General features: G+C 38.6%; 1 pseudogene; it reads right to left on the bottom strand.

Moving 5' to 3' along the window:
- Positions 1 to 10,000, bottom strand: part of LOC138005306 (zinc finger protein 862-like) — a 20,430-nt pseudogene that overhangs the window by 292 nt on the left and 10,138 nt on the right.

Genomic DNA, 10,000 nt, shown 5'->3' with positions numbered 1-10,000 from the left:
AAAAGCCAAAGGGAAAGTGACAATCTAATGAGCCTTTACCTTCTTAGCATCTTGAATTATGCTGTCTACCTCAGCTGAGGTTGGTCCATTAATGGAAAGTTGTAGGAGGACATTCAACATGTCATCCTTAAGCAAACTTCGTAGCCTAAAATAAGAAGGATATTTCATATAGGTGTCTTGAGAAACAAAGCAAAATATAATTTCATTTTATTTTATTCTACTGATAATAACAATGCTACGGCATATACCTTGTCTTAATTCGTTTTACAGCAGAAACCCCCCTCTCTGGCCAAGCATTTGTGACAGGGGCCGAGTAGCAAATCTCTGCGACTTCAGACAGCAGTGGGTACTGTTTCTGAGACTGGCATAGCTACCTCAAAAAAAAATCCATGTCCTGAAGTAAAGTGAGAAAATGGGATAATGGTAGTCATTATTAAGGACGGTGCCTACTAATTAAAGATATTTTTTCCCTGGTGTGTGATTATGCAGCAAATGTAGATCTTAACAAGTGTTATTGAAATCCAAAAAGAAAATTGGGTGTAACCACGCATTTTTCAAAGATAATTCATGAATAGTATTTGTAAAAAGCGTTAAAATACAAAGCAATGTATGGCGTTCTTTCTCAAATTGAAGCTTAAGTATCTCTCAAAAATGCATGGTTACCCCCAATTTTCTTTTTGGATTTTAGTAACACTAAATAAGATCTACTTTCTCCGGATAGTTTTAAACCGCGCAAAAATATCCCTGTATTAGTAAGCATCGGCGATAGGAAATCAGAGTATCTGGAGATGCGCAGAACGTATGCGCAATAACAGTAGTAGGCACTGTCCTTAACACAGTAACACAAAAGTTATATGAATATTAATAAGGTACGACGACTCCTTTTAGGGCTGTGTACCCTGCAAATGTTATTATCTTTATTATCTTTCTTGTGGTTTGCAAGTTCGTAAATGACCTACAGTACAGCCCAAAAATAATGCACGTGCAAGAAGTGGCGCAAGAACACGCAAGCGGTCAAAAGAAGTTAAATTGCGGTTTATCCGCAAGAACATTCAAAGCACAAGAAGATAGAAAGCTTGCCGCAAGAAGCCGCAAGAAGTTATGAACTTAACCGCAAGACGCAAAAAGTGCAAGAAGTTAGCCGGTTCAACTGCAAGAGTAGTCGGTGTTGCTTGTCTGAGGTGATTAAGGATTGTTTTCCAAAACATAAATCGCTTTCAAAATGAAGGAATATAATTATCGGTATGTTTCCTCTTGGGAAACATTCAGTGGGCATGAGATCAGAACTCGATTTTTGGTCATGCCAATTTATCGCAGGCCGTATTTAACGCACTTGCTTAAAAGAAAGACCGGTGAACATGAATGTCTCAAAGCAGTAATTAATTTCTGCACTTTCAGACAAAAAAAAAGCTTCAATCACGGCATTGACTACCAACAAGCAGGTTCGCAAGCATAACAAACCACGTCTAAAGAATGAACATTTGAATGTTTGAGATCGAACACGCTTCCATTTGCATATGATGCCCAGAAGGTGACAGTGTTATTTGTCAGCAAATGTCGTGTGATATCTTCATCGGCAACAGAAAACTCGTGGTATCATAACAATACTAACAATAAATAACAAATAAAAGCTTCTGCATTTATAACTCCTTTCAGAAACACTTATCAAGGGAACAACGTTGTAGAATGTCACCTGCAAGATCGAAAGCGACGAGAGCAAATGTTTCAAAATGTGAAATACACATAAGGCCATTACGCTGAAAACAAGTTGGTCACGCTCTTGTCACGTTAAATTCGCTGTGGCGTACTTGTATTTATTTTTCCTTTCTTGTTAAGATGGAATGGATACAGAAGAGGTCAAAACAAAACAAGTTCTCCATCAAATTGCCCTAGAGAAATCTGCCTCCGTGGGACTCAAGGGCACATCAAACTTGATTCATGATTTTTTTTTTTCTCAGGGAACGCGAACTGAGTAGAATTCAGAACCAACGTTAATTTAAGCGGATTAGTCCCATGAGGGTATTTCTCACCCGGTAAAAAATTCATCCAGCGACATCATATCCAGCTGATTGGAAAATATACATGAAGGCAGCTGATTTTTGAGTGTCTCGGGCGACCTATCGACAATTAGGGAGCTTAAGCACGCGCATTTTTGAGACACTGACGATAACCGGAAGTGAGTTGTTTTCCCTTTTAACTTGTCTTCACACAACCATGGTTACATTGCTAAGTACCCGTACGAAAATTTCAGACCTTACGGTAGACTAATTAAGGCCTAATTTTTGAAACATGAATAGGGCCAGATCAGACCTGAAAGTAACCTTAATAGTGAAGCCTGAATACAGCTTTATGAAACCTCACAGTAACCTTAAAATCAAGCCTTAAATAACTTAAATTCTTAAGACTTGAAAGCCTTAAGAATTTCAGGCATTAAACATTCAAAACATTCAGGCCTGAATGAGGCCATAAGAGAGCCTTAATTACTGGTCTAGCGCCCAAGCGGCGATTGAATTACGACATGTTAGATTTGCTGTTGATGACCTTTTTAGGCCTACAGACAGCCTGAATCAGGCCCTAAACAGTCCCAAACTTGAAATATCCAGACCTGAATATGGTCAGAACGATCTATCGAATAACAGGAAAGCACGTCATCGCACGATCGAAAAACACTTTACTTCCATCCGCGACCCGTCCACGACTGTTCTTTACTTTAAAAAACAGGAACTGGACATACCTTAAATAATGGCTAATTCTTTATTTTCTCATCTTAAAGCCTTTGTCGAGTTTTTCCATCAGCGTCATATAAGCTAACAAGACGGTACAAGTAGCCTATACTCGGGCCTGCAAAAGTACAGTCATGTATTGTTAATTTAGCACTTAAGAAAAGAAAAGAGAAAAGTGTCTCCTTCTTACATCGGCCTTACATTGCGATTCTCATGATGTTCGACTGTGTATGTAGTGAATACCCGGACCCAGATTATCTTCATTACAGGAGTTGACAATGACCACTGGACCATGGAAACGAGGTAAAAATAGTGTATTTATTCGAAAGTGGCTAAGCACATTGTTTTTTACTGATCGATGGGTATTCTTGCTCAGTGTTTGAGAAAGGAAACGCTGATTGAACGGATTAAGATGAAAAGAAATGACTCATCGAAACATCTTTTGCAGAAAAAAATGAAAGAGAAACGAAGTTTACATGTGAAAACATCTTTCCGAGATGACCAAACATTCGTGTAGTGCTGCACGTAGAAAACTTTGTCACGTGCGCGACACGTGAAGATCCGCACTATATCTCAACACTTGAAAATACTTTCAGAAGTACACAAGTTCCTTGAGGATGGCCATGCCAAATGAATCCATACCACAAGAATATAAATACTCACAGTAATCTGCACCCAATTGTCAAAATAAATGTTATTTGCCAGCTGGGAGATCTGTATAGGGAAAAACTGTGACCGAGGCGTTGAAATTGCTGCCCGAGGCCGCAAGCAGCTTTTTCAAGACCGATGTCCCAGTGTTTTGCTATACGGACCGACCTTTTGCTGGTAAATAACTTTTTTTTTCTTCTCTCTCCCATCCTCTCTTAAAATCACTTGTTTTAATTGTTGACTCACATTGCGCTTGATAGCGAATGCAGTATTAAAGCGACTTACAAACTGAACGTTTCAAAGAGAAATATTTTTATTTGAATTCTATTTCCAAACCTCTTGTCTAATGAAAAATAACCTCTGTATCCAAACGGAGTTTCCGGAATGGTAAGGGCAGGAGAAAAGATAGAATACTGTAGTGTGGGTCACTTGGCCTGTCATTATTTCGCTTCATGTATTGAAACTCTCGAGAAATAAAGATACAATTGTGAACGCAAACTCTCTGAACGGTGAGAAGTCTGTCAAGGAATATTAACCATTAATGTCACTGTTCCTTGGTATCAACATGCATAATTAGCTTTTAACCCTTTAAGCCCCGAGGGGTTCCCCATTGACGAGTAAAATCGTCTGGCGTTAGACAGAGTAAAATCTATAAGTGCCATTTGGCACTATCGGGGCTGAAAGGGTTAAACACGTAACGCAAGGCGCAATGGAACAAGACAACAGACGTATTGGCGTTTTTTTTTTAGGGAAACACTGCCTTGCAGCTGGTTAGCCTATGCGACTTCCAGATTGCATGACATAGAACAACCTCACTTATCTCCCCAGCACTACGAGCTGAGTGGTAAAACAGGAAGTGCTGGGTCAGACAAGAGTACTGGTTAGTAAGCAATGTACAAAGGCAAGGAGCCAACAAGCTTGGGAGAAGTCGCTGCACAGACTTAGCCACACCACACAGGCACAATTTTAATGACGGCAAAGTGATAAATCCAGAGGGAGTGAGGGAGGGAGGGAGAAAACTTTGACAAATTGCAAACAGCTAGTTCATTTGCTATAGAAGACAAACTGCTAAGTGAATCTTGGAAGACTAACTGAGGCTTTCTTAGTTAGACCCTGTCTATTAAAGTAGCCAGTTGCACAGGTTCTACAATGTAGCAGGGAAGCATTATGCATGCTCTTTAGCAGTAATGAATGAGCCTTTAACAGATTTGGCCAATGCATGTGTACGTTATAATCTGAGATCTAGGAACAGAGTTTTAATGTCCTCGTTTTATTTACAACAAAACAGTTGATTGTAAGACCTTGAATAGCCGACTACAAAGAACGCAAAGACTGTATCACGACATGAATAGCCCTTCTAGTACAGTCACGTTCCATTAACCGTATTTTACTGATAGGGCAGTAAAATCTCATTTAAAGAGAAGTCCAGATACTTGGTTATGTGCAAAATACATCGAAGCATAAAGTCTACAGATACCTATTTTACCTTCAAATACTTACCCCTGCATAACATTTCAAGTTCCGTTTTCCGTGAATCTTCTCATGATTACATGTGTTACATACGAACCATTGAAATTACTAGCTTTACAATCAGCCTCGTTAATCCAATTTATCACTAAGACTTGTTTGCATTACTAATTAACACGAAAAGGGGTAACTTGGGAATTTTTAACAATATATCCTTTAATCTAACCCAAAATCATTCAGATATCCAAAACGTCCTATGCATGATCCATTTCCTTTGCTTTTGGGTTTGTCAGCATTATGATTTGCAATATTTCAGGTTTACATGTTCACAAGTTTGTTTTTGTATCTCGAAGATGTTTAGATTTCCAATTACAAACTCTGTGTAAATAGTTCACCCTTCTGAGAAAACAAAACAAACAACATTCTTTTACAAATCGTACGTACCGGGTATTCCTGATTTCGGTATTAAATTTAACTTTCATTTTCCAACACACACTTTTAAGTTTAAGGAACATGTTTCCATGTTTCAAACATCATTTTGCATTTACCTGTTCATCCACGCTTTTGGAAAAGTGTTACATACCACATATTTACATTTAAACGCATACCTGAGGTAGCTCCTATAGTTGTGTTTATGAATTTGCATTTGTGTTTATGAATTTGTATTTTGAATTGTATCACTTTCAATAGTTTCGTCCATTTCAGTTACATTCGAGTATATTCTTGTTTCATTCAGTTCACGGAATGACTTGTTTCCAAGCTGATGCTTGACATCTTTTAGTGTGGGTCTACCGCCAAAAGCCTATGCCTTTCTTCGCATGTGTTTTGAGCGCCCCAAGAAGAGACCGATTAAGCTGACGCAACCTCGATCTATCCCAAACAACGCATCACAGTGCTCTTCATGATCTTGGATCACGTGAATTGCTTTAAATAACCAATGTAAACAGCGCCACGTGGCTTCAATTGTGCATTGCCCAATCAAACATCGCCACGTTTTTCTATTGTGCATTTTGCTGCACAGGAAAAAAATAACTGAAATCAAACGTATTTTATAACTCGTGCCCCTATGGGCCCGAGTAATTAAAAGTAGTACATGAAGAACTACTTATCTGAATGATCGAACATGAAACATTCAATGCATGTAGGGGAAAAAAACTACGAGCAGAATTTCTTCCCAACCAATAAGTTACAGCTTTGAGAAAAAATCATACCTGTCCTACTCTAATGTGGTAGTTAAACTTGCCCATGATCAGGCGATCCCCAAAAAAGTAATGACTAACGAAATACATGTGCAGCATTTTTACCCTGTAACGCAAAATTTCTACCCCATAATAATTATTTACCGTGACAGAGAGTTTAACAATTTTAGATAATCGTCACAATACTTGCTTCACCAAAACTGTAAAAATGCTTTTACTTGAAGGTATGCTAAAGCAGAAGGAACAATTATACATATTTCTTTCATCTAAGTAAAACAAAAACACGATATAACTACGGTAAAAGGAAGTTCTATGGACGTTCTGGTCACAGGGACCTTAAACGCCAGTGTGAACAAGATCGACTACGAAAAACATAAATTCTCATTACTGAAATGAAATTGACCTCTTTAGCTTGTCCATTTTGTTTTCCCATTTCAGATCACGTGATGTTTCTCTAGGGAAAAGTTTCTTTCAAATGCCGTCTTTTGCACACATATATGTACGCATAAATTATGAAAAAACAAAAGAAAAATTCCCTTGAGGATATCACATGGTCTAAAATGGGAAAACAAAACGTACAAGCTAAAGAGGTCTATTGCAATTTTTCCAACGCATTCTGCTTGTGAAACTCATGCCAACTATCCAGGAATTAAACTTGTATGAACGGCGTTGATGTTTATCGAGTAAATTCAAAACCTCTCTACTCGTGGTCACGTCCTCCACAGAACTTTAAGGCCCGTTTTAAACGTCACATTTCACATGTGCCGAATCCAATGCAAATGAGCGAAAACAATAGATTTTTCTCATTTGCATTAGATTCGGCACATGTGAAATGTGACATTTGAAACGGGCCTTAAATTTCGTCATTTCATGTCGTTGTTTTGGAGAGAGTGGCAAAGAAATGTACCAAAATGCAAAACGCATGTGCGGGGCATGCAGAGCGATTGTTTTTGCTCATCAAGTTCATTGTTTTTTGGCGTTCTTGTTCTCGTCGACGTCATCCTTTCGTAGTTTTGACAGCTTGTTGTTCTTGTGTTTAAATGCCTCCAGCGAGAAAGGAGTATAGTTGTTCCCGGGAGGAATGAGCTTAAAAATAAAAAAAACATGCAATTGTCAGTTTATTTCCAAAGATTTTATTTACCTTTCTTTTATTTCGTTTTCTTTCCATTTTGTTGTCATTTAAAATGTTTACATGTGTTAAGTTTCACCTTTACTTTTTTTCATGCAGTCATATAGGTACACTTTGTAATTGACACTGCACTTGTAAACTTTCACTGTCAAATGATACTCCGTCATGCATACTTTAAATAACGTGACAGTTAAAATTTGAAATAAAGGCACCAAAGAGAAAGGGCCTGTGCGGTCAAAATTTAAAAGTAGCGACGGAGAGATGGGGATCTTATTCTAATCAGGTACAAATTATCTGAAAGCATTGTTGTAAAAAAAAAGATTAACAAAAGTGTAATAACTCCACATAGAGGGTATTTTAGCAGGGAATCCAGCCCGTTCAAGTAAGTTTTGATTTTGTATTCATTACTGTAACAGGACAATGAAGGCCACCCAGTTTTTAAACTTTTTATATCTGATAACCGTTCCAAGGTAGCATTCCTGTTGAGTGAAAATGTTTCAAAAGAGAGAAAAGGACTTGCTTACTTTTCTCTCCTGTGGCAAGAATCACACCAATGTGCCTCTGTTTCTCTCCTCGTCCCGTGTTCCAGTCAATTTCGATTTCGCCCCCGACGTCGAATGGCCCTCTCAAAATGCAACAACCTTTTGGGAGTACACTGACACTTTTGTCAGAGTCGAAATAAATGCAACCTTTGATAGTCATCTTGTGAATGACAAAAAGTCAGAAGTGAAGCTTTCAGTTTCCGTACGAATTCGCACACTATAGTTAATGTCAGGGATTCCAATGTCAATTTCGAAATGATCCTTGTGTAATATAACTACGTAATCGATACTGCCCAGAGTAATAGAAGGGTAAGAATGCAGTAAGAGCAGAGGTAAACAATTGGGTAAACTTGCTACATAAGGAATTTTGTTATCAACAATATGTCCAGGAGACGCGGGAAACGATCACAAAAGGATTCTCCGTAGTCAGAAAATGGCACGCCGTCAAAGCCATGGAGAAAAGTCGGGCGATTTCATTTACTTGCTCGGGTTTATGCCCGGAATTTGCGCTTTTTAATACCTTAATGTGTCGTAGAAAAGGAGACTGTTAGGGCAGCAAATTCTACGCCCTGCGTCGCACCAATTCACAAACAGATGTCGTGGACTGAGCACGCTTGTGCGGCGGGCTCCCTAACATATCTACTCCTGCAAAAAAGAAATTGACTACTGATAGTCGGTGAGTAACTTTCAAAGTATTTTAAGAAGCATAAAGTTAATCATTGTGAGATCGAATTAATCATGTACTAGCAGAATTCATTTATGTTTTCTTGGGCCTCGGAAATCAGAAATATCGCTTGTGCAGCGGCCTCTCCAAACGTCAACTCTTTAAGCACGAGCTGCTATTTTTTTGTAATAGAGAACTTTGTGGAGAAAAACAAAATATGGCTGTAATGAGACTTCCATCGGGTTTCAGAGCAGCTGCTTGGATTTCAATACGACCATGTTAAACTCAAGACTAAATTCAGGCGAGAATGCAGGACTGAATTTAGGCTCGAATATCCGCATAAATATCTCGCTCTATCAGTTAAGCCTTAAAAAATTCTGTTACCTCTGTTGCCTCTGGCTCTGTTAATGCTATGATAAAGCAAGTAAGGTCACATTCAGGTCTGGATATGGCTCGTTCAGGTCTGATATTTTCGTACGGGTATCTTTTATCCATTAGAAATGATTAGTATAAAAACTGGGAGACGCCACTGTCCCAACAAAGTAAAAAAACGTAAAAAAAAAGTGAACTAGCAACAATCACATTTCTGGCTTTAGGTGATGATCGGGAAATAAAGCCACATGCTCAGGAGCAGACAACAAATGAAAATGGTGAGCTTGAAAAATTCAGTCTTGTGAGTCTGCTTACACTGCATTTTCCTAGAGATATTTTTACAGGAATGCAGAGGAAATTTCAAAGATTCCGACAGGAATTAATTTTAGCTTCACATTTATGTGAATTTCACAACAATGAATTCCTCTACAGTCGCGGCGACAGTCCTACAAACAGTTTGCGTGGAAAAAGCCATTCTCGTCACTATAGTGTACCTTGATAACCATTTCTTTGACTGGGATTTTTGGGTAGCAAAAGGGTTTTGTCTGATATTTATTCTGATTGCTATCATGCGACTAGTCTTTGTGCAAATGTAGTAAAAAAACAACATCATTGTGACGTTTGTTTACATATGATACGTATACCTCCAGAGATTCGACCGTGCATTGCTCAGAAAAATTTCGTCTTGTTGCAAGTTTTATATATCACCTTCTTTCTGAGATGTTGCCGCAAAGAAGTTCTTGCGGTCAGGATTTTTTAACAGAAAGAAGTTCTTGCGGTGTCTACTTCTAACCGCAAAGAAGTTCTTGCGACTGGTAGGATTGTTGTGCAAGGAGCCGCAAGAAGCTGCAAGAAGCCGCAAGAAGTTGCCGGCTTGCGGACGCAAAAAGAAGTTCTTGTGCGTGCATTATTTTTGGGCTGTACTGTACCCCCTGAAAGTCAATGAAATCAAATTTGAAACGATGCCATTCTGCCATCAACTGGTCCACATCATTACTGTAAAAGTGTTTGGCCAACAACATCACATCTGCCTCCCCATAGCTTTTGAAGTCCGGATGTTCCTTTCTAGATTAATAGTGATAACAATAAAAGCTTCATTAGTACTGCAAACCAGCTCAGCTGATTTTCAAAGGCTAAATGTATGGTGTTCCATCTCCGCCAAAAATCAACTTTGCAAAGCAACATTCAACTTTATCATACAACTTTCAACTTCACTTTTCGACAACCAACTGTAACAAATACAACATTCAACTTTA

This window comes from Montipora foliosa, chromosome 6 (assembly GCF_036669935.1).
Source record: "Montipora foliosa isolate CH-2021 chromosome 6, ASM3666993v2, whole genome shotgun sequence".
Classification (NCBI taxonomy): Eukaryota; Metazoa; Cnidaria; class Anthozoa; order Scleractinia; family Acroporidae; genus Montipora; species Montipora foliosa.
Note: the sequence above shows the minus strand (reverse complement) of the source record. Positions and strands in the feature narration are given on the sequence as shown.